This window comes from Lagenorhynchus albirostris, chromosome 4, assembly GCF_949774975.1.
Source record: "Lagenorhynchus albirostris chromosome 4, mLagAlb1.1, whole genome shotgun sequence".
Taxonomy (NCBI): domain Eukaryota; kingdom Metazoa; phylum Chordata; class Mammalia; order Artiodactyla; family Delphinidae; genus Lagenorhynchus; species Lagenorhynchus albirostris.
The window spans coordinates 145,050,363-145,077,544 of record NC_083098.1 but is presented as its reverse complement, the minus strand read 5'-3'; the positions used below and the strand labels follow the sequence as shown (position 1 = coordinate 145,077,544).

General features: G+C 60.2%; 1 protein-coding gene across 1 annotated transcript in view; it reads left to right on the top strand.

Annotated features, from left to right (window-relative positions):
* Positions 1-316: 316 nt before the first annotated feature.
* ABLIM2 (actin binding LIM protein family member 2) overlaps positions 317-27,182 on the top strand; it is a 152,055-nt gene continuing 125,189 nt past the window's right edge. Inside the window, exon 1 of the transcript XR_009540427.1 lies at positions 317-444. The gene's annotated coding sequence lies outside the window, so the exon portion shown is untranslated. The remainder of the gene's footprint in view (positions 445-27,182) is intronic.

Genomic DNA, 27,182 nt, shown 5'->3' with positions numbered 1-27,182 from the left:
GCCAGCCAGGCCGCCAGCCGGGCCCGGCGGACAACTCCGCAGAGACCCACGAGTGACTGCGGGAGGCCGCAGCGGCGTCGCCCGCCTGCGCATGCGCGGGCCGCGCAGCCTGCCGGGACTGTAGTCCGTCCCTGCGGGGGTCGGGGCGTGAAGGTGAAGCGGCGGGGGCGCGGCGCCTACACTTCCCAGGGTGCGCCCCGCCAGCAAAGTGGCGGGGGGCGGGCGAAGGGCGGGGCCGCGGGGCGGGGCGGGGTCTGCGGGGCAGGGCGGGGAGGGGCGGACGCGCCGCGGCGCTGCGGCGGCGCTGCGGGCAGGCGGACGGAGACAGCCGGGCAGGCGGGCGGGCGGCCCTTCGCGCTGGTAGGCGCGGCACCTGCGGGCAGAAGCATCGGCTGCGCAGAGCCCAGACGACCCGACTCCGAGCTGCCGCTGAGATGAGCGCAGGTGAGTGTGGGGACCGAGGGACCCGCGCGTCCCCGAGCTGGGTCGCGGCGCCGCGAGGGCTGGGGTGGCTGCACCTGCAGACTGGGGGTCTGCTCCAGCCAACTTCTGCTTCAGGGTCTTGCAGTCCCGAGGGTCCAGCGCGCAGCCCCCTGTCCCTGCGCCCCAGGCGGTGAGCTTGGCAGCGCGCACTGGGGAGCCTTTCCCCGCGCGGCGCCGGGGTGACTGCGCCGGGCTGTCTGGAAGGCGCCACTCCTTTGCTTCTCCCTGGCGTCCGGGCTCGCCACAGGCTGCAGGAGGCGGCCAGGGTCCAGCGAGGGGGCACGGGACCAATGTAGACCCTGCCACGGAGAGGTGTGGTGACATGGGGCCTTTGCGTCAGGGGCCGCCGCCCTTGTGCGGCTCCAGCAGCGCCTGGGTGGGGGGCCGTCAGGCCGACGCCCGACGCCCTGGGCTGGCCCGGGTCAAACTTGGGGTCGCGGAGCGCGCAGGTGTGTGCGACCCGCCCGGACGTGCGCGCGTCCTCTCTGCGGCCCCTCACCCCTGCGTATCCCCACAGCTGGCGCTGGCGACGCACTCGCTGGGTCTGACAGCCTCTGTGTGGCGCTGAAAAATCCCACGTCGCCACAAGCCAGCCGCGCCTAGTGCGCTTGGGGAAACTGAGGCCTAGAGCCGGGGCCTTGGCTCCTGGAGAGAGTCTGGAGCGACCAGAGCCCCTTTTCGAGAGCCTTCTGGGGCTCGCCACTGGGCTGAGGGCTTCCCCCTACATTCCGTGGCAGGGAGGGGCCGTCACCCCATTTTTCAGGGTGCGACCAAGGCTCACCAGACTTGAGTCACTTGCTCAGCTCACGCAGCTGGGCCGGGTTTCGGACTCCTGTGCTCTCCCCTGAGCCTGTCTGGCCGCAGACTGCAGTATGGCCTCTGGCCATGGTGCAGAAAACAGTGGGGACAGCTGTTTTTCCGGGGGGGGGGGCTGGGGAGGACTGGGGAGGGAGTGTGCCTTTAGTGAGCACTTACTGTGTGCTCTCTGCTTGCGGGGTATGCTTCCAGGGACCAACCCCTCCCAGGGGGAAACAGTTCCCTCCCCCTCCTAGGTGAGGAAGGAGGGACCACATGGGTGGTGGGAATTGGGAAAGCGGCGGGGAGCAAGTGGCAGGCCCTAGGAGGCAGAATTCTCTAGAAGAGGATTTCTGAAATGGCCAACCTGTTCTCTGGAGGTGGCTGGGGAGCGGGGCACCCCAAGACTTCACAGAACCTCCATTTATCTGCATTTATCTAATGGCAGGTGGGGGTAATGGCAGGGTGCACACAGGGGAATTTTAGGCTTTCCATGACCATAATTGATACCTCCGGTCTCTCCTGTAATCAGGGGGACCCTGGAAGAAGCACTGGCCTTTCCCCCTCCTCGTGTGTGGTTGTCCTGGGAGAAGGCGTACGTGGGCACCAGGGCCCTGGGGGATCATGGGCGGAAAGAACAAGGAGACTGGGGTTTGAATCACAGCGCCCACCTGCTAGTCGCGGACAGATCGTGGCCCCTTCTGGAGCTTGGCTTCCTGATGTGTAAAAGCAGTATTGCTGCTTCCCTGGAGGGGATACGGTAGGAGTGGGAAGCCCCCCATGCAGTAGGTCCTCCCTCGGTAGCTTGTAAGGGTCAGTAGACCTCAGCCTTGCTGAGTTAACCGAGCCCTTCGGAACTGGCAGTGGGCATGCTCTCCCCTCGACCTGTCGCTCACAGCCCAGCTGATGATTTGCAAGGCAGTAGTTTTCACCCACAGCCGTGGTGGGGGAGAGCAGATGGTGGTCCCTTGTGCAGGGCTCTTGGGCTCTAACGTCTGGCCACTGTGCACATCTGGCAGGTCAGGGGCTTCCATCATCAACAAGGTCAGGTCCCCTGACGGCCCTCCCCAGGGAAGGCTGGCATCACCCCCAGAGCTTGGCGCCAGTAGATGTGGCTGGGATCACGTGGTCCAGTCTCCGGCTGCCCAGGCGAGCCGATGGTCAGACTCTGAGGCGACCTGTACAAGCACCCCGGGTGGGAGGCTCCCCTTTCCTTTATGCCATCGGGGCCGCAGGCGTATCTTCCTTTAGTCCGATAACCCAGGGCGCCTTTGAGATGGCTCTGGTGTTGGCATCAAGGGCGCATGCAGTTGTCTCCATGTGTTGTTGCACAGTCATTTCGAGTGGCCAGGGAAATTGTTCAAGTGGCAGCATGGTGAGGTAGAAGGAGCTGGCGTTCTGCATCAGATAAGTTCACTAGCTGTGCTTGATTCACTGTTACCCCCGCCTCGGTTTCCCCACTGTGTGCAGGGAACGCCTTTGGCTCTGTGTACAATGCTGGCCCACACTTGGTGGGACCCAGGAGATGATGGTGAGTCTCGTGATGGCTTCCTAACATCACAGCCCAGGTGGTCACGGCAGGGCAAGGCGGGGCAGAGGAAAGAACCTGAGCTGGGAGGGGCTCCGGCGCCAGCTCTGCCCCCGTCGGGTCCGTGCTCTCCTGCAGCCTGCATGTCCTCCCCGGGGCAGCTGCAGGCCTGGTGGGTAGGATTTCCCCAGGTGGTCAGAGGTTCGTGGGGGACTGTGTTAGTCTTCCAGGACCGCCGTAACAAAGTAACCACAGACCGTGCAGCTTAAACAGCAGAAATTTATCTTCTCACACTTCTGGAGGCTGGAAGTCTGACATCAAGGTGTGGGCAGGATTGGTTTCTTCTGAGGCCTCTCTCCTGGCCGTGTAGACGGCCACCTCCTCCCTGTGTCCTCACATGATCTTCCCTCTGTGTGTATCTGTGTCCTTATTTCTTTTTTATAAGGACACCAGTCATCTTGGATTATGGATTTGGTGGGGGGGATGCAGGCCCAGAACAGGAGTGCAGGGCCAGGTGGAGAGGGTGGCCGGCTCAGCCCTCTTCTGTACCTGTGGCCTGCTGTGTTAGGGTCACGGAGCTGGGAGGGGCCTGGGGGATGCTCCAGTCCAAAGCCACCTACCCATACAGAGGGGAAACCGAGGGCTGGGGAAGGAAAGGCAGCCCTCCGGGGGCCAGGAGGGTGTGTGGCAGACAGCCCGAGACCCGGTCCCCTGCTCTGGCTGGCTCAGCCCCGGCATTTGGAGCAGAGAGACACATTTCTAATCCAAGTGTGGGCTCTGCTGTCACCACAGACATTCACCACGGCGTTCCTGACAGCAGCAGAAAGTTAGAAACCAGCTACACGTGGGGGGAGCGATGGGATACTAGCCATGCGATTGTTCATCCAGTCGACAGAGGTTTACCAAACGCCTGCTACGTGCCCAGCACTGCTCCGGGCCCGGGGCTCAGCCGTGGATGAGAACAAACGGCATCTATATCCTCCTGAAACCTGTCCTCTGGGGGTGGCGGGAACATTCTAGTTAACTGTATGACAGGGGTTTTTCATGCTAGGAGAACGTGCTTAAGAAGAGCTTAATTTAGACGGCAGCTGAGGACAAGATTGTATATCTTATATGACTGCAACTTTACAAGACAGTGGAGGAGAGCAGACTAAGGGAAGTAGGTCAAGCCGTGCACGGCGTCCTCCTGGTGGAGGTGGCAAACGAGCCACTGCTCCCCCCTCTGCGTCTCTATACTGCCCGTCACTTTCCCCAGTTTTCTTCACTGTGTGCGCCTGTCTTTTGCAATGAGAAATCAACTGAGACAAGAGGGCGTTGCTTCCAGGTCTAAGGCGGCCGCGTGCTGCTTCCGGAGTCTGTGACTTGGTGAGAGGTCGGACGGTTCCATCCGCGGGGGCCACTGTCCTTAGCTCGGGTGGGGGTCTCCCAGATGGCAGCACGTGGCTCTTAGCACAGGTAACGACACGGGTGCCCGTTTTCCGTGTGTGACTCCATCTGGATTAGGTGTGGCCAAAGAGAAATCATCCTGACCCAGAAATTCATCCGAAATGGCATCTGCAAAGGGTGGCCGTTGCCCAGGAACCAACGGGACGCTCTTTCACTCAGCCTGGGCATTCTGGTCTCCGAACTGTGGGTCCCTCACGTCCAGGGTCACTTCCTAACCCGCCACCCGAGACCCTTCGATTCTTTATGGTTTCCGTCCAGGAGGTAGTTTGGGGGTAGATGGCATATTCTCTAGACCCAAGCCCTGACTTTGGTGAACTCTTGGACCGTCCAGTCTTACTGTCCCAGAAAAGGGAGTGGGACCCTCCCTCTGGAGAAGTCTCCTGTCAGACCCCCGGACCGTCCAGAGCATCGTCTGCATTGTGGGAGAGCTGTGAGCTGGTGAGAGGGAATCAGCAAGTCTGGTGGTGAAGGGAGCGGGCGGGGAGGTGTCTGGCCTCTGGACGGGCCTCTCCTGCCGCCGGGCCTCAAGGCCAGGCCAGCTGCCGGGACGCTGAGCTGCTCGCCGGATGCCTGACCCCAGAGCCCCGGCTCCGCACAGACACGGGCGCTTCCTTGGCCTCAGATCCCAGCTCTGCCACCTGCCAGCACAGGATCGTCAAACCTCCCTGAGCCTCTGTTGCCGCCTCTTCTGGGGTCTCCGTGGCGCCCGAGGGTGCTGAGTACGTGGCACGCGGAGGAGCTTGGAAATCAGTTAAAATAGTCGCAGCAGGAAAACTTGGGTGGTGTTCAGACGGCAGCGTGTATTTCTTGAAGGTGATCGCGTGGTCTCGCGAGCTGCCGTGGGGACCGGTCAGATGTGCGCCCAGCCCGCCGGCTGCCCGAGCAGCGGGCCTCGGGCCGCTAGGACGCGAGGCACAGCAACCTGAGTGCTGCGTCTTTGTTTACTCAGGGATGTTTCCATTGCCAAGGTCTCTTGGGTGTCGGGCAGCACCCTACTTCAGTGTCACGCAGCCTCGGCTTGTGGGGTGCTCCCTTGGGGCCCATGCCGGGACCAGATGCTCCTGGGACCTTTCTCAGGGCCGCTGGAGTGTCCCCACCTACAGATGGGGAAACAGATGCCTGGGCGGGCCCGTCAGGTGCCTGGCTTCACTTCAGGACGTTTGCAAATGCCAGAGCTGCATTTGAACCCTTTTCTGCCCCTGCATGTATTAGCTGTTACAATGGTAACTTTGTAACGTGTGGCCGAGGATGGGTAAGGCTTGACCCACTGGGGGCATCACGATGACGCTTTCTAGTGTGAGTGGTGGTTACAACCCATCTCCTCCCCTGAGCCGAGAAGCGTGTTCCCATTTCCAGGCGTGGCGCCTGCCCGCATAGCCAGGAAGGCAGAGCCAGCCCCAGCCCTGCTCTGTCTGCCCCCAAGCGTGTGCTCTTGGCCTCCAGCGGGGGCTCCTGTCTGGGGTCATGGCGTGGCCCCAGGGATCCACCCGGGCATGGACAGCTCGGACCGTAAGAGAGTTTCACCAGGTCAAGTCCCCATGCCCCCCGTAACCTTGACCCCTGGCCCCAGTTCTTCCCTCTGCTGGGTCCTTGTGGCCTTCCGGAGCTGGAAGGCAGCGTTCATGGCCGTCCCAGGCCCCTCCAGCCCCAGCTCAGCCCTCCAGCGTCAACCAGCCCCGTCAGTGCCTGAGCTCCTTGGACCCTCAGCCCCACCTGCCGGACCTCTGTGTGACCTCGGGTGAGCCGGCTTCCCTCTCTGGGCCTCAGGGTACCTGTCTGTAAAAACAGGGACTGCTGCCATCCTCAGGGGTGGGACTGGCTTCCTTCTGACCACCCTGTTCCCCCACTGCCCCAGAGAGAACGTCTGGCTTTGAGGCTCGGCCACCGTTTCAGGGAAACACGCCACGTGAGCCCGGAGGTCTCCGAGCACCTTCTGTGCCACGTAGGCCCCATCTGACAATATCGCAGCAGGGAGCACTTTGCCCTTTACGCGAGGGTCCCAGTGTACGGGGGTTTCTCCGCAGCCTGTCAGGGAAGCGGCATCTGTGGACGTCTGACGGATACCCAAGCCAGGAGAACATCTGAGTGCGTGTCCGCAGGAAGGGCTGGGGTGGGTAGAAGGTGTGCTTTGAGTTCTGTGATGCTCGCTTTGCCTTGGACTCAGCCAACAGCGAGCCCTGCGGGTGCCTCCTGCCCTCGGGGAGGCTGCCGGGCTGGGGGGGGAGCCAGGCCCACGTTAAACGGGTCCTGGTGCAAAATGACGGACTGGGGGGTTCACGCACCGTGTTGCCTTGGCTGAAGATTCCTAAGCAACCAGGCAGGTGGTCTCGATGCCTGGGTGGCTTTCAGAACACCTAGGCTCCGGTGTGGTCCAGCCTCAGTCTGGTCGGGGCCACCTCTGTTCCCAGCCACCAGGTTGCGTAACTCACTGCTCTTTGCCTCGGTTTCCCCACCTGTCAGGTGGAGATCATAGCGCCCGCTTTACAGGACTGTTCATGGGCTGTGGTGTCAAGGGCCTGGGGTGGTTTTTATCATAGCTGCACACACTGTCCAGGGCTCGGGGCAAAGCCTGCAGGGTCCACCGTGGCATCAGCTGACATCGTCAGCTGGCTCACAGCTCTTCCTCCATTGCTGGTTCTCCTCCCTCCCCCGCCTAGCCCGCCGGTCCTGTTCACACCCCCTGACCCGCCCCCGAGGGCCGGGAGAAGCCCAGTCCCCGGACAGCTGCCCGCTCCCAAGTTCTTAGCGGTGCTTGGGTTGCCTCGGAGCCCCACCACCCGCACGGCGACTCCGCCGGGCCCCCTGCACGTAGCGGGCGCGCTGGCTGTCCTGCTTGAGTTTCCTCACGTGCAGAGCAAGGGGTTGGAGAGGCGAGCCGGCAACCCGATTCCAGCCAGCACGCCAAGAAGCCACCGCCCAGTGTCACTGCAGGGCGCGCGCGCGGGGCTGTCCCCGCTGGGCGCGTCTGTCCTCGGGGCTGGGCCGGGCTGAGCTGTGTGGATCCCACCCCGCCCCGTGTCCGCACAGGCTACCTTGTGACAGGTGCTGCACGAACACCCGGAGCTCGGGTCCCGCTTCGCGCTCAGCCTTCTCGTCTGTTTGCCCTCATCCCGGGTCGAGGGCCCACAGTCAGGCCTCTCTCCGACCTTCTGCTCTGACCTTCTGCTTCTGCTCGGACATCCGTGGCCCCAGGATCTTGCTGGAAAATGACATCTCCAAGGGCCCAGTCGGCGCTGCAGTTGGGCATGAAGTTCCAAGAAGGAAGGATTGCGGGGACCACCCCGCGGACCCCGTAGCAGTTCGGCAGCCCCGCAGCTGTCTCCATTCACGTTCCGAGAGACGGGGATGGGGGTGCAGGTGGTTTGCCTGGGAGGTGGTCCCAGGAAGCACAAGTGGGAGGGGGAGACGGGGAGGGAGGCAGAGCCAGGGGGGTATCTGGATGGGTGGGTGGTCACTGTGGGTCAGGGGGGCTCAGTCCTGCTAGGGGACCGTGTGGAACGCTCCTCAGAACCAGGGGACACTGGGGCCTTTGTCCTCCTGGGCAGAGGGCTGGTCCTGGAATTGCGCATCCCCCCCGCCCCCCCCCCCCGCCACCGCACTATACAACTGTCCACCGCCACCCGGGGGAGCCTAGAGGCGGGATGGAGGCGGGCAGCACCGTGCAGCCACAGCGCCCACAGCGGCCCCCACGGGCCCCGGTACGGTCCAGCCTCCGTCTGGTCGGAGCCACCTCTGTTCCCAGCCACCAGCCGCCTCTTGAGGGCTCACAGCTATTCTGGAAAAGCTCGCTCACTCGGTTTGTTGAGCGCCTGCTGTGCGCAGAGCACTGTCCTGAAATTCCTCCTCCGTCTCCCTCGCCTCCCCCGGAACCCAAGACGCCCAGGACCCTTTCCTCCACTCCTTTAGGGTCCTCCCTCATCAGGACCGTGGGCAGCAGACGGAGCCAGGGGCTCCTGCCGAGGACTTGTGCCTGGTCCTGCCTGCTGTGTGACCTGGGGCTAGACACTGCCCCTCTCTGAGTTGCCTCATCTCAGACTGAACAACGGCCCCCCAAGATGTCCCTGTCCTCATGCCCGGACCCAGTGGGTGTGTCACCTACATGGCAGAAGGGACCTCGAGGATGTGACTAAGTTAGAGAGCTCGCAGTGGGGCTCAGGTGATGCGGTGGGGTCCATGCCATCGAGGAGGAGGGGGCAGGAGGGTCAGAGAAGAGGGGCTGTGGTGGTGGAAGCAGAGGTCAGAGAGGAGAGAAGACGCGGCCCTGCTGGCTTTGCAGACGCGGGAAGGCGCCCCGAGCCGAGGAAGGCGGGCGGCCCCGTTTTGCCAACTGCACGTTGTTCCGGAGCTGCGTGATGGGCTGTGGTGTCACACGCAGCCGGGCCTCTTCCTACTCAGGCTGCCTCTGCCTCCAAGGGCTTTAATGAGCACCTGGGGGGCCAAGGAGGAGACAGTAGCACGGAGACCTGGCCGCCACAGGCTGCGGCCTTACACCCGGGGCGTGGGATCCCCGCCGGGCTCAGGACGTGCCGGGCGCACGCGCGTGGCTGCACCCCTGCTGAGGGGGGCGTGGGGAACCCTCGTAAATATTCTGAATGTCACTCCTGGTAGTTTGCAGTTTACTGGTAAGGAAACCGAGGCTGGACAGCAGGGGTGTGTCCGGTAACCTGGCAGCCGGGATTCTAGCCTGGCCAGTTGCCTGGTCCAAAACCCGCATGGCCTCTTGCTGAAACAACCCTCCCGGCCTCCGGTCGGCTTCCCGCTCCCGTTCCCCGAGTGAACACCTGACCCGTGAGCTCTGAATCGTCCACACCTGCCGGTTCTGCGGCCGCACTCTCTGCCAGCTCAGGTGGCCCAGTCTCCCCTCCGGACGGGGCGCAGTCTGATACCCCTGGCGTGCGGGGACCCAGGCGGGGTGAGGCTGTGCGGGACCCGTGCGCTCGCGCGGGAGTGCGACCCAGGTAGGCAGGGAGGTGGCGAAGGGTCAGCAGACCGTCCAGTGTGGCTGGAGTGAGCCAGCCGCACGGGAGGGGCCGTCCGGATGGGTGAGCGGGTGTGCGCCCAACGGCGGGCCCGGGGCCTCGGCACGGCCAATGCCTGCGGCCCCGAGCATCCCTGCTGCTGCTGTGATCACGCCGCGTTGACTCGAGGCCCCCGGGGGCCTCTGTGACACACTTCTCGCGGGCCTTCCTGATGCTCTTGCTGTCCTTCGGCTCTGAGACCGGCCTCGTCTGCCAGGCGCTTGGAGAGTAATTGTGGAGTGCAGGGTTTCAAGCATCGGTTCCCTTGAACACACCTCCGACGTGCCACGGAAATCAGGAAACGTGATATGTGTGCAGAAGCCCAGCATCCAGCCAGGTGCCTCCCTGGCTGCCTGGGACGGGCGTGGGACGGGCGTGGGGTGCAGAGCAGGGCTGTGTGCTGAGGATGAAGGGTGGCCCTGCCAGGGCCGCCTCTGGAATCCTTGGGCAGGTCTCCCTGCCCTCCCGACCCCGCCAGACCTCAGTGTTGCTTTCGCTGCTCTTCCCTTCCAGCCCTCTCCTCCCGCCAACTCATTCTCTCCCCTCTGGCCAGGCTGGGCCCCTCTGCAGCCCTGCGAGGCCCGGGGCTGCCACATGAGAGCTTTATTCTGCCCCTGCCACGGCTGACCCTTCCTTTCCTCCATTGGCACCCATCTCCTGACCTGACACCCCAAATTCCTTCTCTGAGAGCAGCTCACTGGGGCACAACGGAGCAGCCGGCCAGCAGCCTTTGAAGGAGCTACAAGGAATTAAAATAGCTGGCGGCAGCACACACGCCGAGCCCCGCAGTGAGCCCCTTGGGGAGGCGCTCTGCAGCGCACGGCGAGGTTTTCTGACAGCCCATGCTGCTGGTGAGGGAATGGGGCTGGCGAAGGAGGGGTCAGCCTCCGTCACTGGGGCGTCCCGTAGGAGGGGGGCTGCTGGAATGGAGCACCGTAAACCTCGGGGCTTAAAACAACGGAAGCTTATCCTCTCACAGTTCTGGAGGCCCGAGGTCCAAAATCCATGTCACTGGGCTGAAGTCAAGGTGTCGGCAGGGCTGCGCTTCCTCCAGAGCTTCTGGGAAGAATCCGCCCCCCGTCTCTCCCAGCTGCCAGCGCTCCTTGGCTTGCGGCCGCATCGCCCTGACCTCAATGCAGGCATCTTCAGGTCTCTCCTCTCCCATCCGTGTGTGTGGTCAGATCTCCCTCTGCCTCTCTAAGGATGCTTGTGACTGCATTTAGGGCCCACCCAGATAATTCAGGAGAATCTCCCATCTCAAGGTCCTTAACTGTATCACATCTGCAAAGACCAACCGCGTGATTTTTAACCAGGTAAGGTCACGTCCACAGGTCCTAGGGCTGAGGACGTGGGTATATCCGGGGGAGGGGGGCATTATTCAGCATCCCCAGGCAGCTTCTCAAACGTTCTGTCTCTGGGACTGAAACCCTTTCTCCTTCCTGTGTGGGTCTCTAGAATAGCTGAAGGTTGGAGGAAAGACCCGTCGTTAGTTAAAAATTGTTACTGTTGGGGCTTCCCTGGTGGCGCAGTGATTGAGAGTCCGCCTGCCGATGCAGGGGACACGGGTTCGTGCCCCGGTCTGGGAGGATCCCACATGCCGCGGAGTGGCTGGGCCCGTGAGCCATGGCCAGCCTGTGCTCCGCAATGGGAGAGGCCACAACAGTGAGAGGCCCACGTATCGCAAAAAAAAAAAAAAAAAAATTGTGACTGTTAAGTCAGCTAATTGTACACATCCCCCGATCCTCTGAGCTGGATGCCGTCGCGGACGGCTGACCGTCAGTGTGCATAGTCTCTGAGAGGCGGTTAGGCGAGATGCACTGAGGCTTATATATGTTCGTGCCCTTTGGTAGAAGAAGGCGGCTGATGTGATTTGTGCATAAGAAGTCGTTCGCTGAAGGGGTCACGTACTCTGCAGGGTGAATGTCCAGCCACAAATGCTGGGCCAGTTCATCATCGTCCGTCCATCCGTAGCAGCTGTTCTCCAGCTTTGAGGGCGTAGGACCCCTTCACTCAAATTTATTGGGGACCCCAAAGAGTTTTTGGTTGAATGCATGGTATTTATTGATATTTGCTGTATTAGACCTTAAAATGGAGAATTTTTAATTCATTGAATAAGAATAATAGCCCTTTGTATGTTAACGTAGGAGTGTTTTCAGGGATCAGAGTGGCATTGCTTTACGGTTTTGCAAATCTCATTAACGTTTGGCTTAAGAGACATCTGCTGGAGCTCCTGTCCGGCCTGTTTTCTATCAGTTGTGATGTCACATGTCACGGGGCTTCCAGAAAACTCCATGGTACACTCAGGAGGGAGTGGGAGCGGTGGAAGACAATAACATCTCAATCTTTTTTATTTTTGCCTCTGCGCCTCGAGGCTTGCAGGATCTTAGCTCCCTGACCAGGGATTGAACCTGGGCCCTGGCAGTGAAAGTGCGGAGTCCTAACCACTGGGCCTCCGGGGAATTCCCCATCTCAGTGTTATTATGAACATGGCTTTGACCCCGCAGGTGCCCTGCTAGGGTACTGGGGATCCGATACCCTAGACCAAACTTGGAACTGGTGATAAAAGCTGGAGTATTACGTAGCCATTAAAATGATTGTGAAGGAGGAGTACAATGCATGTGTCTATGCTGGTGATAAATGAGGAATATAGATTACACGCAGTGTCATCTGCACAATACGCAGGCAAAATGCACCAGAAGAAAATACATCGCGATGCAAGAGCTACGGGCAGCACTGCCTTTTTTCCTGATGCTTGGCTGTTTTATTTCCTTTCGCTTCTTCATTTTAAGGATGTGAGGGGGACAGGATGGGTCTCAAGAGGCTTGACTGGAGAGCAGCTGTCTGACCTGCTGGCAGCAGCCAGGTCATGCTCCAGGGACAGGACGGCGTTCTCTATTTTGGGAGGTGGACTTTCACTGCGGAACTAGGGCTTTGAGTGGCACTGACATGATACAGGAATTCAGTGTGTGTGTGTGTGTGTGTGTGTGTGTGTGTGTGTGTGTGTGTGTGTGTGCTCTTGGGATAATTTAGTCTACTGTCATAAACAAGGGAAGTTGTGCTCTGGGGCAAATTTCTCGGTGGCCTATGAGGAGCTGGGAGCTGGTCTGAAATTCGGCGTCCTCTGTGGGAATGCCCAGCCCCGGCAGGGCTCCAGCAGAGAGCTAAATATATCCTGGGTGTGTGCTGGCAACCTCGGGCGCCTCAACGCCCAGCCGGCCTCGGAGCAGAGCTCAGGGGAGTAATTGATTTGTCTGATAAAGTTCTATGTCTGCTGTTGACGGAGCATGTAGTAACGCCAGGCCTGGTAGAGACGTCGTCCAGGCTCCATCTTGAATGCCGCAAATCCCTGTGGGGCGAGGATTCTTGCTCCCAGTTTACAGATGAGGGCAGGCAGACAAAGACAGGAGGCAAGACCGCCCCCCCCCAAGGTCAGCCCAAGGTCAGCGGCTGGCAAGGGAGGAGGTGACTACCCGCTCTGGGAGCACCGCCAGCGCAGCCTCCTCTGCGTGCGCGCATCTCCCCACCGGGTCTTCTGAGAGACCAGAAGCGTCGTTACGCTTTTCCAAGGGCTCAGGCCTCGCAGGTGGAAGAGAATGGCAGTAACGATAACAGTAACGGCCCCGGACAGTATCACTCATTGAGTGCTCCCGACGCCGCGGGGGTGGTTTCCGTGACTGCCCATTTTACAGGTGGGGACCCGGAGGCCAGGTGACCTCGAGAAACCTGCCCCGAGTACCCAGTTGGCGGTGGGAGAGCCGGCCTGTGAACCCAGGCAGCCCCTCCAGACCCTGGGCTTCTGCTGGGCGTTGTCTTCCCTCCCTCGTGATCTGCGTCACATGTAGGTCAGTTTGCTCTCAGCTCATCATGAGCCGGGCTTTAGGTGCCTCCACGCCTCGCGTGGCAGAGAGGGTGGGTTCCTGCTCTGCCGGCTGGGTTGGGGCGTGATGGCACAGGGATGTCGTCACCTGGGAGGGGGCGGTGGGAGGGGCAGCCTCTGAAATGGACTTAGGGAGAAACTTTCCCTCTTTTCACTTAAAGTGTGACCCACAGCCTCCAAGATTGGCACCTTGGGCAGAACATCTTGCTAGAAATCGGGCCTTCAGGACACTCCTGCCCCCCGTCCCCCGGGCACAGGGCCCGCTTCCCCATGGGTGCCCCGCTCTGAGCTTTGCCGCCCCCTTCCCCTCACTCCCAGGGCACCCCTGCAGCCCCGCAGGAGACCTCAACAGGGCTTTGCTCTGGATTTGGGGCTCACGGTGGGAGAGCTGGGCCTCAGAATGCTTCCTAGCCGTGGCACCTGCTGGGAACCCCCTGAAAGCAGTCTGTAGGGAGGGGGTGGCTCCCCAAATCCTCCCCAACGAAGTTCCTGTTTCCTCTATGAGGGCCTGCCCCTCCCCAGGGTGACTGACACCGGGAAGGACACCCCTTTCACAGGAGACCCTCCCCCCCTGGGTCTCATGGACAGGCAACGAGTCAACCCAGCATCCCCGGGCCGGGGGTTGGGCAGAGCCGGTGGTTTCACTTGAGTGTATGGACCCCTTGGCCAGGCACTGGAGGTGGCCTTGATGGAGTTCTTCCCTCCCGGAGCTCCCAGCTTAATGAAAAAGGCAGATAGCACGTGAGGAAAACACACCATGAGAAAGCACTTCTCTGGAGAGGCTGTGGGGACAGAGAGGAGGCCGGTAAGGAACCTGCTGTGAGAGAGAAATCCTGGCAGGCTTCCTGAAGGAGGTGACATCCCACCAAGTAGGAGTTAGCCAGACAAATCAGTAGAAGGGCATCCGGCAGGACATGCGGAGATGAGAGTAGAGCGAGTGTTTGAGGAGCTTCACTCACGCCCCTGCCCCAGGCTAGGCCCTGGGTAAGTGCCAGGCCCATGGCAGGGGCCCACAGCCCATCTGCCTCTCAGGCACTATGTCACCTCTCAAGGTACCTTGCACGGCACCTCGCTTGCAGGAAGCGCTCAGTGATGACGTGGCTGAGGAGTCACCGCATCCGGAGAGGAGAGAGAGGGAGGGAGCGTGGGACCACGCCTCTGCTGAATTCAGGCTCCTGGGCGTCTGCTAGAGCTGCACCGCGTCCCCCCTGCCCGCCCGCCATGATTCCGGGCAGAGCCAGGGCGGGGATGGGGGTGTCAAGCCCTCTCAACACGTCTAGCTGTGAAGGGAGGGAGTAAAGGCCCTGGCGCAGGTGTGGCCAGGGTGCAGGGAGGCCTCACCTGTTTGTCACTATGGATGGCAGGGGGGATGGGACCAGCAGAGGGGACACGGGTGCCCCACTCAGCTGTCTTCCTTGGCCGCTTGTCCTCCCCCAGCCCTGGGACTCATCCAGGGCCATGCCCAGCCCACTTCCTCTCAGAGGGCTAGGGGCCTGGCAGCTTCATCAGGAACGGTGGCCCTGTTCTCCGGGGGCAGGGGGAGGGCAGAGGGAAGCGGCACCTTTCTCCAGCCGTGCAGGGACAGCACTGGGGGTCCAGGTGGAGGCGCGGCACCTGTTCAGGTAGCCTGGGCCCCCTCCCTGCCCAGCAGCAGGGATGCCCGTGACCCAGTGCTTGACAGTCGACCCCACGAGCCCTTGCAGCCCACACACAACCCTGGACATCATTTCATTCAAGAGTGGCCGACGGCCTGGGGCACAAGTGGCCTCCTCTGAGGCTTTGGCACATCTTCCTAAACCCGGTAGCTCTTCAGGTCTGGGGTGAGGAGGGCGACCCGTGACCCCGGGTGATGGGCACGTGTGCCCACCGCATCTGAGGTGGGAGCCGCGCGCACGGCTGCGTGCCTACCCTGGAGGCTGGGGTCCCTGCCCGGTCCCCACTGGGTGATGCCAGGCAGCGCCCCCTGGAGGTACAGTCTGGCCAGGGAGGCGGGCCTGGGCGTGGTGGGTCACAGCGGTGGGCTTCAGTGCCGTGTAGACTGGTGAGACCCAGAGACGCGGAGAGGAGGCTCAGGACCCACTGCCCCAGTTCTGGGAAAGGGGTTACACCAGGAATAGAACCTTTTATTTCCCACGGCACCTCCTGACGCGCGGGGCCACAGCAGTTTGGAGAGGAACGGCGCTAGTGGCTGGGATCTGTGGCTCGAGGTCAGGGGGCACAGTCACCGGCCACCTGGGCAGCATCAGGACGGCCTTGTCCAGCAGCGCCTCCCTGCACCAAGACTCGGGGTGTTTTATCGCCTCCTGCTCAAAGCCGGGGAGCAGAAGCTCGTGCGCAGACAGTGTGACGGACCCACTCAATACGGAGGCTGTCCCTTGGGAAGTTTGAGGGGCTTGGCCCCAGGCGCGCGGACGGAAGAAATTTCACGATGGATCCCTGGACCCTGCCCGGCAAGCCAGCGCCTTTACTTAGGGCTCTGAATCACCTTCACTTGCGGATCAGCTGTGATCACACCCGTGTACAGGTCTGCTCGGAACACTAAACGCGGTCTCGTGCACCCTCCCCTCGTCTGTGGAAGCAGAAATATTCAGATATCGATTCCTCGCCTCTGCTGGAGCAAATAGACCCGAATCCTGTCAATATTTGGCGAAGGCCATTTCCCTGGGTGCCCGCGAGCTGCGGGAAGATGAACTGCACAGCAGGCTCTGAAGGAGGCCACGCGTGGCCGTGGTCCTGCCCAGAAGGGGGAGGGGCTGGTAATTAACTACCAGCCACGTCTGGGGCCCAGACTTGTGGGTCTTTCTAGATCTTTTTTTGTCTGCGTTGGGTCTTCGTTGCTGCACGCGGACTTTCTCTAGTTGCAGCGAGCGGGAGCTACCCTTTGTTGCGGTGCGCGGGCTTCTCATTGCAGTGGCTTCTCTTGTTGCGGAGCATGGGCTCTAGGCGCGCGGGCTTCAGTAGTTGTGGCTCACGGGCTCAGTAGTTGTGGCTCGCGGGCTCTAGAGCGCAGGCTCAGTAGTTGTGGCGCATGGGCTTAGTTGCTCCGCGGCATGTGGGATCTTCCCGGACCAGGGCTCAAACCCGTGACCCCTGCACTGACAGGTGGATTCTTAACCACTGCACCACCAGGGAAGTTCCTTTCTAGGTCTTATAATCCATAAGATTACAGCTCACATGTGCTTGGGCCATTACTTCTCTGAGCGCTCAAATGTTTGTGACCTCATTAGAGTTTCCCCAGAATCCTCAGAAATGCTTAGGGCACTAGGGGTTGGGGGGAAGGGGCGGCTGAGGTCACACAGCCGGAACAGGGCACAGCTGTGATTCGAGCCCAGGGCTGTCCATCGGTCCCAGGCTCTCCCCACCGCCCGGCGATGGATCACAGGAGAACGGGGTGTGCAGACAGCGAGAGCTGGAGGGCAGGTGTCATGACCTTGCAGAAGGTGTGTCTGCAGGGAAGCAGGCATTGCTGTTGGTTTTAATGAGAAAAGAGGCTTAAAAAAGACCCTGCTCACACACCCAGGCCTCCTCGGCATTGATTCAGAGTCTCCTGGTCCTCCAGAGTTCTCAGCTGCCACTGCACTGCTCTGACCCTCCAGTCTGGCAAGCTGGACCGTGGCATCTCTCTCTCTTTTTTTTTTTTTTTTTTTTTTTGCGGTACGCGGGCCTCTCACTGTCGTGGCCTCTCCCGTTGCGGAGCACAGGCTCCAGACGCGCAGTCTCAGCGGCCATGGCTCACGGGCCCAGCTGCTCCGCGGCACGTGGGATCTTCCCGGACCGGGTCACGAACCCGTGTCCCCTGCATCGGCAGGCGGACTCTCAACCACTGCGCCACCAGGGAAGCCCGGGGCATCTCTCTTTTGAAACAGCTGGCTCTTGTCTTCTTTTCACACATATCTGGGTGCCACCCTCTGCCACCAGGGACCTTAAAGGGGGGACCTGACCCCTTCTAGGGGTGTCACTCTCACTTGAGTTTTTCAGAGTCTGCTTTATCATTAATTGTACAATAGACAAGACAAGTGTTTGCTTTTGCAAGAGCGGACGATTGAAGAGGAAACAGCGTGTGCCTCTGGAGAGGCCCGTGGCCGGCTGTCCCGTCTGCGTGGACCCCACCTCAGGACCCACCCGGCAAGCTTCCCTCACGCAGGACATACGGTCCTACAGCACGCTTATGAGCAGCTGGGTGTGATTCCGCTGAGTGGGTTTTCTGTGGTTTGGCCACATTCTCTTTCCATCACTAAGTGCGGAGTATTCTTTGCATTAAACAAACTTTTTCTATTGTGGTCAAATATACGTAATATTAGCTGTGCCACTTTAACTGTTTTTAAGTGTGCAGTTCGTGGGACTAAGTACATTCACATTGTTGTGAAACCTTCACCACCATCCATCTCGAGAAATGTTTCCATCTTCCCCAACCAGCTCTGTCCCCATTAAGTAAGTCTTCATCCACCCTCCCGCCCCCCGGCCCCTGGTGCCCAGCGTTCTGCTTCCTGCCTCTGTGGATGTGGCAACTCTAGGGTCCTCACAGAAGTGCAGTCAATCATTCAGTACTTGTGCTTTTGTGACCAGCTCATTTCACTGAGCCTAGTGTCCTCAAGGTTCGTCCATGTTGCAGCAGCTGTCAGAACTTCCATCCTTTTCAAGGCTGAATAATATTCCATTGTGGGGATGGACCACATTTTGTCGATCCATCCATCCTTCCGTGGACACGTGGCTTGCTTCCTCCTCTTGACTGTTGGGAATGATGCCGCTGTGAACACAGGTGAGCAATATCTATTTGAGTCATTTCCTTGGGGAACGTCCCAGGGTGGGATTGCTGGATCAAGAGGTATCTGCTTCATTTCTTGAGATGCCATGATGCCGTCTTCCTGGTGGACTTTCCCATCGGTGCGGGGTGCTTTGAGGGCGGGGCCTCGTCTGGTGGGCCTCTGAGCCCACCTTGCCCCGGCCGGACTCGGAGTGGCTGAAGAGCATCCCCACAATTCCACGTGGTCGCCGTGCCCGGCGGCCAGGCTGGGCTCTTGGAGGTTCCCCAAGTGGGCCACCCCCTCTCCATCCCCCCATCTTTGCCCAGGCTGGTCCCCTTCTGGGGCGCCTTCCTTCCCTTCCCCTCCCCGCAGTCCTCCAGCATCTGGCCTGCGGGTGGATGTCCTGCTGGCTCCCTGACCCTGTCCCATTCCTGCTGTCATCCCCACTGCTTGTCCACTTGTCCAGGTGAGTCTGGGCCCTTTCCATCTGCCTCCCTCTATAGGGACTCCAGAGGGGGCACTGTGTCCCCCGGCTCAGAATCCTCTGAGCCCGTGAGCGCCTGTGCAGAGCAGGGGCCCCGGACCCATGGGGGCCTAAATGCCTGAGCTGTGTCAGGGTGAGGGTCCCAGGGCCACAGCTCCCAGGACCCGGGAAGCATCTCTGTCCAGCAGGGCAGCCTTGGTTCCCCGAGGCCTGAGTGGGAACACGGCCATGCTGGGGAAAGTTGCAGCTGGACCCAAGGCCACATTGCGAGATGCTGCCCCAGGCAGCGAGGGATAAATTTAGCCCCGTTGATGAGAAAATGTCCTGCACCTTCCTTCCTCTACTTTGCTTAGCCTGTGGACGTGACTCAGAGGGGTATGGTTGTAACTCCCCTTAACCTACCCCGTTGCCTGGTGATGCAGAGATGCTGGTGGGTGATGGTCCCCTGACCCATAAGGCAGACCCGACGGGGTCAGTGGGTGAAGCCCACTCCTCCCTAGGCTCAGCCAGAGCTCCCCCGCCCCCCCGACCGCCAACACCTTACTGCTTTGGAGTTTCGCTGACCTGGCCACGGGGCCAACTAAATTGTGGTAAAATAAATACAACCTAGAATTTGCCATCTTAAATAAGCATTGTTAAGTGTACAGTTCTGCGGCGTTAAATACATTCATTCTGTACCACCATCAGCACCATCATCTCCTGAACTCTTTTCATCTTGCAAAACTGAAACTCTGTCCCCATTAAACACCAATCCCCCACCCCCTCCCCAGCCCCTGGCAACCACACTTCTGCTTTCTGTCTCTAGGAGTTTGACGGCTCTAGGGACCTCATATAAGTGGAAACATATAATATTTGTCCTTCTGTGACTGGTCTGTTTCAATGAGCATAACATCGTCAAGGGTCGTCTGCGCTGTAGCCTGCGTCAGAACCCCCTTCCCCTTTAAGCTGAATAATACTGCGTTGTATGAACAGGCCAGATTTTGTTTGTCCGTCCATCGGGCTGTGGACACTCGGGCTGCTCCCACCTCCGGCTGTTGGGAATAATAATGGATATGCAAATACACAGTTTGGGTTTTCACGGTCCCAGCGGCAGCTCTGTGGCAGGTGGTCCTGTGGTCAGGCCACAGGCAGACCAGGCCAGAGCCCTTAACATGTGGGACTTCACTGGTCCTTCCCCACCATCCAGTGAAGTGGGTACTCCTTGTGTCCCCGGTGTAGATGGGTAAAGTGAGGCCAGCAAGGCGAAAGGACTTCCTGCCATGCCAGCCTCTAGGCAAGGTGTCGGGGCACTGGGTGGAGGGTTTTCCACATTCGGAACCCACACCATCACCTTTCCCATGGGGTGTCCAGTCGCCTACGTGCAGTCATCCATTCTCTGGCTGTTTGCTCGTTCATCAGACACTGAGTGGATCCACTCTCCTCCTTGCCCTGGGATGGGCCAGGCGAGATGCATCAGCTCCATCCCACCCTTAGGAGCTCACGGGATGGGGACCGAATCACACGGACACAAAAAATAGTTGATTGACTATCTATGTCTCCACGGATACGGGCAGTGGGGGGGAGTGTGCAAGCCATGCATTTGCCAACTCTGGCTACAGGTGGGGAAACTGAGGGCCAGGAGAGAAGACGGTTTCCTCAGCCACAGAGCCAGGTGTTCTGAGCCCCGGGCCTGTCTCTGTGGCTGCAGGTTTTTCCAGGATCCGTGAGGGTGAAGTTAGCGGGTCATGGTCTATGCTGTTTCTGGGGGATTTCTTTGTCGTCTTCATAAGTTTCTCCCCCAACTCTTTCTTCTGAAAAGTTTTAAGCATACAGAAAAGTTGGGGGGAAAAGCCAGTACAATGAACGCCTTGTAATACTTTCATCTAGATGCGTCCGTTATTAACATTTTGCTCTCTCTCCATCTCTCTCTCTCTTTTCTGAACCATTTGAAAGTGAGTTGCGTCATCACACCTAGGCTTTAGCACAGGCCTGTACCCAAATATCACCCACAGAAAGTCCCCGGTCCTGTTTCCCTGCCCCCAGGGCTCCTTTACAGACGTGTGTCTACCTTCCCTTCTTCAGGAGTCGGTCTAGGGTCAGCCGCCACAATTGGTGAGCATGTCTCTCTGTCTTTAGTCTCCTTTATTCTTGAACGTTCTTCCCACCTGTTTTCTTTCATGCCATTGACACTTGAAGAGTCTAGACCTGTTGCCTTGTGGATCGTCCCCCATCTGGTTGGGTCTGTTTCTTAGTGATGGGATTCGGGCTGAGCATTTTTGGTGAGATGCTGCCGTGTGACCTGCTTCCCGCTCAGGGGGTGCACAGGGCCCGTTGGTCCCGCGTGCTTTCCGATTTTTAGCACAGCCTGAGCGCATCCCGCGGGGATGAGAATCCTCGCACGTACGGCTTTGCACCCGTGTGCAAATAGACCTGTGAGGGGAAGTTACAGACATTTCCGGAAGCAGAAAGGTAAATGGGAGTATTGTCTGCCGACCTGCTCTCCCTGGAGGCGGACCCCGTTCACACCTTTACCAAAAGGGCACCAGAGCTCCTTGTCCCTCTCTGCTCCCTGCCCAACACGGGGCACTGTCAGTCTTTTCATATCTGCCAGCTGATGGGAAAAGGACACCTCCCTGCTTTCATCTGCCTTCTCGGGCACCCGAGGGTATTTTTCTAGCTTCCGGGCCATTTGTGTTTCTGTGAATTTGCTGTTGCCCCCCCCCCCAGCTTATTTTCTGTGGGGTTGCTTGTCTGTCTGTATTGACTCAGAAGGCGGATGGGTGCGTACCCTGCGCTCCGCCCAGCAGGGACATGGAATGGCTCTCCATCTGAGCGCGGGCAGTGGGGCCTGAGAGGCGGTGTGCGTTGGGGGCCATGGGCAGGACGCGGGCACCGCGGGGCGCGTCCAGGTGTGTTGTCGGGCGGGGAAGGCAGCGTTGGCTGAGGAGGGGGTGTTCAAACGGAGACAGAAACTCGGTCACCTCCGATCAGCCTCCCGGGTGATCTCCCTGCTCACCAGGTTCGGGGGGCTGCTGAGACCTTCTCCCGTGAAATCAGAACGCGTCTCGGCACGCAAGCCCACCTTTTGCGGCTCTGGGCAGCCTCCTCCTGGCCTCGGGGGCCTCACACCTGCGGGCTCCTCTGCTGCTCTCAACCGCCTGCGCGTAAGCTTTTTCTCAGCCTTCAAAGTTCGTTTCGGCTTCATTTCCTCCGAGAGGCCCTCTGACCGCCCGAGCCCAGCGGCTGCGGAGCCCCGCTGCCCCGCAGCCGCCGCTGGGGCCGGCCCTGCTTTTCTCCTTTGTTACACTCATCGCAGGTCGGGCCTGCACGTTCATCTGTTTCCCTGGCTGTGTTTGTTGCCCTGCTAGTCTGCCAGCTCCCGGCGGGGGGCTTAGGACTGACAGGTTCCCCCCTCACCGGGCAGAACACCCTGTCCGACTCATTCCTCTGTTATGTGGACGGGACAGCCTCCAAGTAGCCCAGCCCTTGGGCATCTGGGTCAGTCTGGCTGAAGCCACCTCCTGGCTGATACCTTGGGGGCCTTGCTGTCCTTTGCCTTAGGGGACCCTGGACTTACTGTCTCGGGGGCATACACGTCACAGATGGTCCTGCAGATGCTGTGAGGACCCACGGTGTGGCCCTTCGTGAGCACGGCTCCCCCACGTGGACAGGGGCAAGAAGAGTGGACTGAGAGGATGCGGTCCAGCCAGGCTGGGTGTCTGGGACAAGGAGTTTGGTCTCAATCTGGGAGGCCTCGTGAGCCCCCAGAGGTGGTGCTCGGTGCTGGGGACCCCGAGGTCAGTCTGGCAGGGTGGGGAGGACCAGTGATGGGGCACAGGGTCTCAACCAGGTGAGAAGGGGTGGGTGGGAGGGGCCAGAGAGAAGGGGAGGCCCCATGAGGTACAGGGAGAAAGCGCTACCGGCAACGCCGACGTTCCGTGCTAGCTGCTCCGAGACGACAGATGATTTTGGTGACACTGGGAAAGTCCATGTTCTAGGTTGAATTGTGTCCCCAAAGAGAGACGTTGAAGTCCTGACTCTGGTCCCTGTGAATGTGACCTTATTTGGAAATAGGGTTGTTGCAGACGTACCTAGTTAATACGAGGTCATATGGAGTAGGGCGTCCTGATAAGAAGAGGAAGAGAGACACAGAGGAGAGGCCACGTGACCACAGAGGCAGAGGTTGAAGGGCTCTTCAACCAACCATTGCTGGCTACCGTCGGGAGCTGGACGAAGCGAGGGAGGATTCTCCCTTACGGATTCCGGAGGGAGCACGGCCCTGTTGACACCTTGATTTAGGACTTCCGGCCTCCAGACTGGGAGAGAATAGATTTCTGTTATTTAAGCCACTCGGTTTTTGGTCCTTTGTCCCAGCAGCCACGGGAATCTCATACAGTTAGGAATTGGGAAAGAAAGATGCCACTTACCAAGTGCCCATCAGGTACCAGGCGAGGTGCCTGGCCCCTTCATGCGTATCATTTTGTTTGGTCTCTCTGCAGCCAGCAGGCAGGCACCCCCATTATATACATTGGAAATTGAGGCCCAGAGAGGTAGAGCCGCTGGGCCAAGGTCACACGGCTAGTGAGAGATGGAGCCGGTTGCAAACACAAGTCTGCCTGAGTTGCACAAGGGGAGCCAGCTGGGTGAGGGTATTGGTGTGTGATGTGTGGCCCTGTTGGGGGGTGGGGAGTGGTGGGGGAGGGAGGATGGCAACAAGCCAGGCATTCTCTTTTCTGACTCTGAGGTTCCTGGGGGGCTTCCAGGTGGAGGCGTCCAGCACGCCGCTGGCTCTGGGGGTTGAGTGCTCAGGAGAGGCCCAGCTGGACTCTTAGGAATCCTTGCCCAGGGACTGGACGATGTCTCAGATCCCTTCAGACCTAATTTTTTATGCCCCTGAGAAAGCGCCAGTGTCTTCCTTGCCTTAGACCCACCTGGAAAATCTGTACCATCTGTCGTAAAGTTTCCAGGTCCTCGATTTCATTTGTTTCTCATCTTTTAAGAGGCATTCAGGAAGGAAGATGTGAGTGGGCGTACCTAGTGATGGCACAGTGATGAGTGGACGTGGCGTGGGGCTGTCGGGTGAAGAATGATTCTGGAATGTGGAGCAGGGGGTCTGCCAGGAGGAGGGGGAGTCAGGGGCTTGGGGAAGCAGGTGGAGCCGCCGAAGCCACCTGTGACCACGCCCCCCCTTGCCTTTCTGGTCCTGGCCCCTCCTCAAGTCACCTGAGGAGCCGGCCCGCTCGGAGGACGCAGGCCACTGTTGGGGGCTGCAGGTGGAGGACCCTCCGTGGGGCAGGGTGGCCTGGACCATGTCCTCGAGTTCAGGGGTCCTTCCAGGCACCAGTCAGTCCCACCCACCCTCTGTGCACAGAAGGAGCTGCGTTTCTCTCCTTTCTTTAAATCATCATCTCTTTTGCTGGGTTCCCCCACCCTGGCAGGGGTACAGGTGTGGAAGTTAGGCTGGAACTTTCTACACTGCAGGTGGCGACCCATTTGTGGGCATGAAATCAGTTTAGTGGGTCACAGAAGACTTTGTTACGTAAGAGGTTGAATTGAATGCAAGATAGCAGACCCATCCCAGGAAAAAAAAAAGAAAAGAAAAGATAGAAGAAGAGCAGAGCACATCCCGAGTCATAAGGCTACTAGGTATTGTTTGGTGAGAAATGTCTGTTACGTATTCACATACCATATAAACTATTGCTGCCTGTGGTAGGCTGAAAAACGGGCCCCCCAGAATATATCATGTTCTCATGCTGGGACCTGTGAGTGTTGCTTTATTTGAAAAACAGGGTTTTTGCAGATGGGATTAAGGTGAGGACGCTGAGCTGGGGAGATCATCCAGGATTATCTGGGTGAGCCCTAAATGCCATCACAGTGACTCTTAGAGAGGCAGAGGGAGGTTACAGACGGACACACAGAGGAGAAGGGGATGGGGTGGGGGGAGGGGCAGAGATGCGGTGATGCGGCCGTGAGCCGGGGATGCCGGCCGCCACCAGGATCTGGACGGGGTGGGAAGGATCCTCCCGCAGAGCCCAGAGGGAGCCTCGCCCTGCAGACACCTGGATTTCAGCCCAGTGGTACCGACTTTGGACTTCTGGCTTCCAGAACTGTTGTCTTACCAGTTTGTGTTGGTTTGTTACCGCAGCTACAAGAAACAAATACACTTTGGAACAAACAGCCCCAAAGCGCAGAGGCAGAACTTGGCAATCAGTTATCCTGGCTGGGGGCCTGCGGGCTGGCCGGGGCTCAGCTCACCAGGCTCGGCTCCGTGGGGGTGGCTCTGCCCCATCTCATACCCTCCTCCTGGGACCAGCAGGAGGCAGAAGCACAGTAGGGCAGAGGGAGCCGCCTTCGGCCTGGACTCAGAACTGGAACATTGTCGCTTCCACCCGCATGCCATGGCCAAGCCAGCCGCGTGGGCCAGCACAAAGTTATGGGACTGGAAGAACCCTCTCCCCCGAGGAGACCCTGGCGAGGGTAAGGCTGCAGGGGGAGCCCGGACTCAGTTCATCCCACAGGTGTGCACACCTGTGCCTGGGGGCCACTGCCCGGTGTACCCCTCTCTCTGGGCGCTGATGTTGGAACAGTTTGGGAGCCACTGGCCGGGGGCAGAGAACCCGGCTCGCAGTGCCTATCCCCCGTGCCCTTGACCCTGGCATTCACGAGTTTTCAGGGCCTGGCTCTGCCTCTCTGCGACTCTTCCTGAGAATCAGTCCGGAAGGTTCCAGATGGGGCTGGGACAGCATCTCGCCTCACCCCCTCCCACCGCATCCTCAGAGGAGAAGAGGGGCTCATCCCGCAGGGCCCAGGAGGGAAGAGGACTGCTTCCCCAGCCCCAGCCAGTCGCGGCCCCAGGATGGGACGTGCAGATCCGAAATTAGTGTGAGTTCCTCGGGGTTCTGGTCCTCTGCTTTCAGACCACACCGAGGACCTTGGAGAGGTCATGGGGCAGGAAGCTCCCACGAGGCCGGGCGCCACGGCCGTGCCTCCCCATGGGTGCTGGCCACACTGCCTCTCCTGTCCCCTCCGCCCAGAACCGACGGGCAAGGGGCAGGGCTCAGGCGCCCCCTCCACCCCTTGGCCCTGGGAACCACCTGAGGCCATGGGAGAGGAGGCCATGGGTCTCTGGACCCCTGGACCTCTGTGGGTAGGGGAGGGGTCCCCACGAGCCAGAGGCGGCCTCCCAGGGGCCCGGCTGCCACTACAGATAGGGGAGCAAGGTGCTGTGGGAGCTGAGCTCCATGGGGGCATTGGTGTGAGGGGAGGAGAGCAGGCAGCTGAGGGTCGGGCAGACGCCTGGAGAGGCACGAGCCAGGCCCTGGGCTGATTTCTACCCAAGGGTCCCGGGGCCAAGAAGCCCCTACGCCAGCGTGCCCGTCTCCTGGGAGGCTCTTCTTGCAGTGTTGTGGCAGATGGTCCCATGCACAGGTGTCCTGGCCTCCGGCCAAGGTGGACAGGAGGCACCAGGTCCGTGGGGGACCCTGGTCGGGGGGATGCCGGCCCTGGGGAAGTGTGGCCCAAAGGCAGAGGGCCGGCCCCCTGCCGGGCGCTCTCCCAGGGAGCCAGCGGGCTTGGGGTTCGCGCCCACGCTGTCCTCGGGTGGGGCTCGTGGGAGGGGGAGCAGGTCCTTCCGAGGGTCCTTGTGACTGCCCAGTGCCGTGCTGTTTCCAGAGCTGAAGCAGCGCCTGCCCAGTGGATGGATGGTACCCACGGCTCCTCCTGCTACAGTTCTTTCAGACGCCTGGGCAAACCCTCAGCCTCCCTCGTTCTCAGGGTGACACCCATGCTTTGCGATGGACCGTCCGTTGCCCTGGCCCCTGCCCACCTCCCACCGCAGCCCCGTGTAGCCGAGGGCGCCCGTCCTCCCGGGAATGTGGACTGGCCTCGCCCCCTTTCCAACCTCGCACAGGCCGTTCCCTCTGTCTGGCTCACCCTTCCAGCTGTTGAGCAACTAGCCGCCCCTCGGCCTCTGAATCTCCCGGGGTTCTCTCCTCCGAGGGATCCCCTCGACCCTCCGGGAGCTCGCTCTGTGTTACCCTCGATCGGGCCCTGGTCGCCCACCGTGCTGCCCCTCGTTCCCCGTCTGACTCTCAGGCTGGGAAAGTAGGGACGTGACAGTTCCTGTCTCAGGTGTGGTGCAGTGTATGGGACTTGCTGAGTGGGGGCTGCTGTCATTGTCACTGACACTGTTGTCGTTTCTGCCCTGAGCTGGGCACGGGCCGCAGGGCGTAGATAGCTGCAGAATGAACGATTGGAGAAACTCTTCTCACTTACAGGCATGAGGGGCTGCCATTCTCCGCCTGGGATGCATCATCTGTCCCCACTTGCGGGACCCGTGGGCCTGGCGGTGATGCTCTGCTGCCCTGGGGTTTGCTGCAGGGGTACTGGTTACCATCCCCTGTCCGCTGGGTGGAGAGCTTCAGACCAGAGTGAGTCATGAAAGTCAGATCAGGCCAGGAGAGTCCCCGCTGGCTGCCAGCACCTGCTCCGACCCTTCAGAGCCGATGGGATGAGGTATTTTCTGCTGGGTGCTGGTGGCGGGGTGACGCGGCCCACCCAGGGCCTCGGCAGGCAGAGTGGTGGGAAATGTGGCTCGGGCTGGAGGGCGTGGCCCCGGAGCCTCTCAGCTGTGGGGTCCCGGCCCGGGCTCACTAGGCTGGGTTTGCACCCATCACGTGCACGATTAGCCAGGATAATGCCTGCGGGTTCTACGCTGCGGCGCGCTGGGGGCGAGGCGGTGCTTCCTGCTTACGTAGCTGACAGGTCACATCGCATCTCTGCCCCAGGAGATCTTAAAGATGAGTCTAGCAGAGGGGCACCAAGGAGA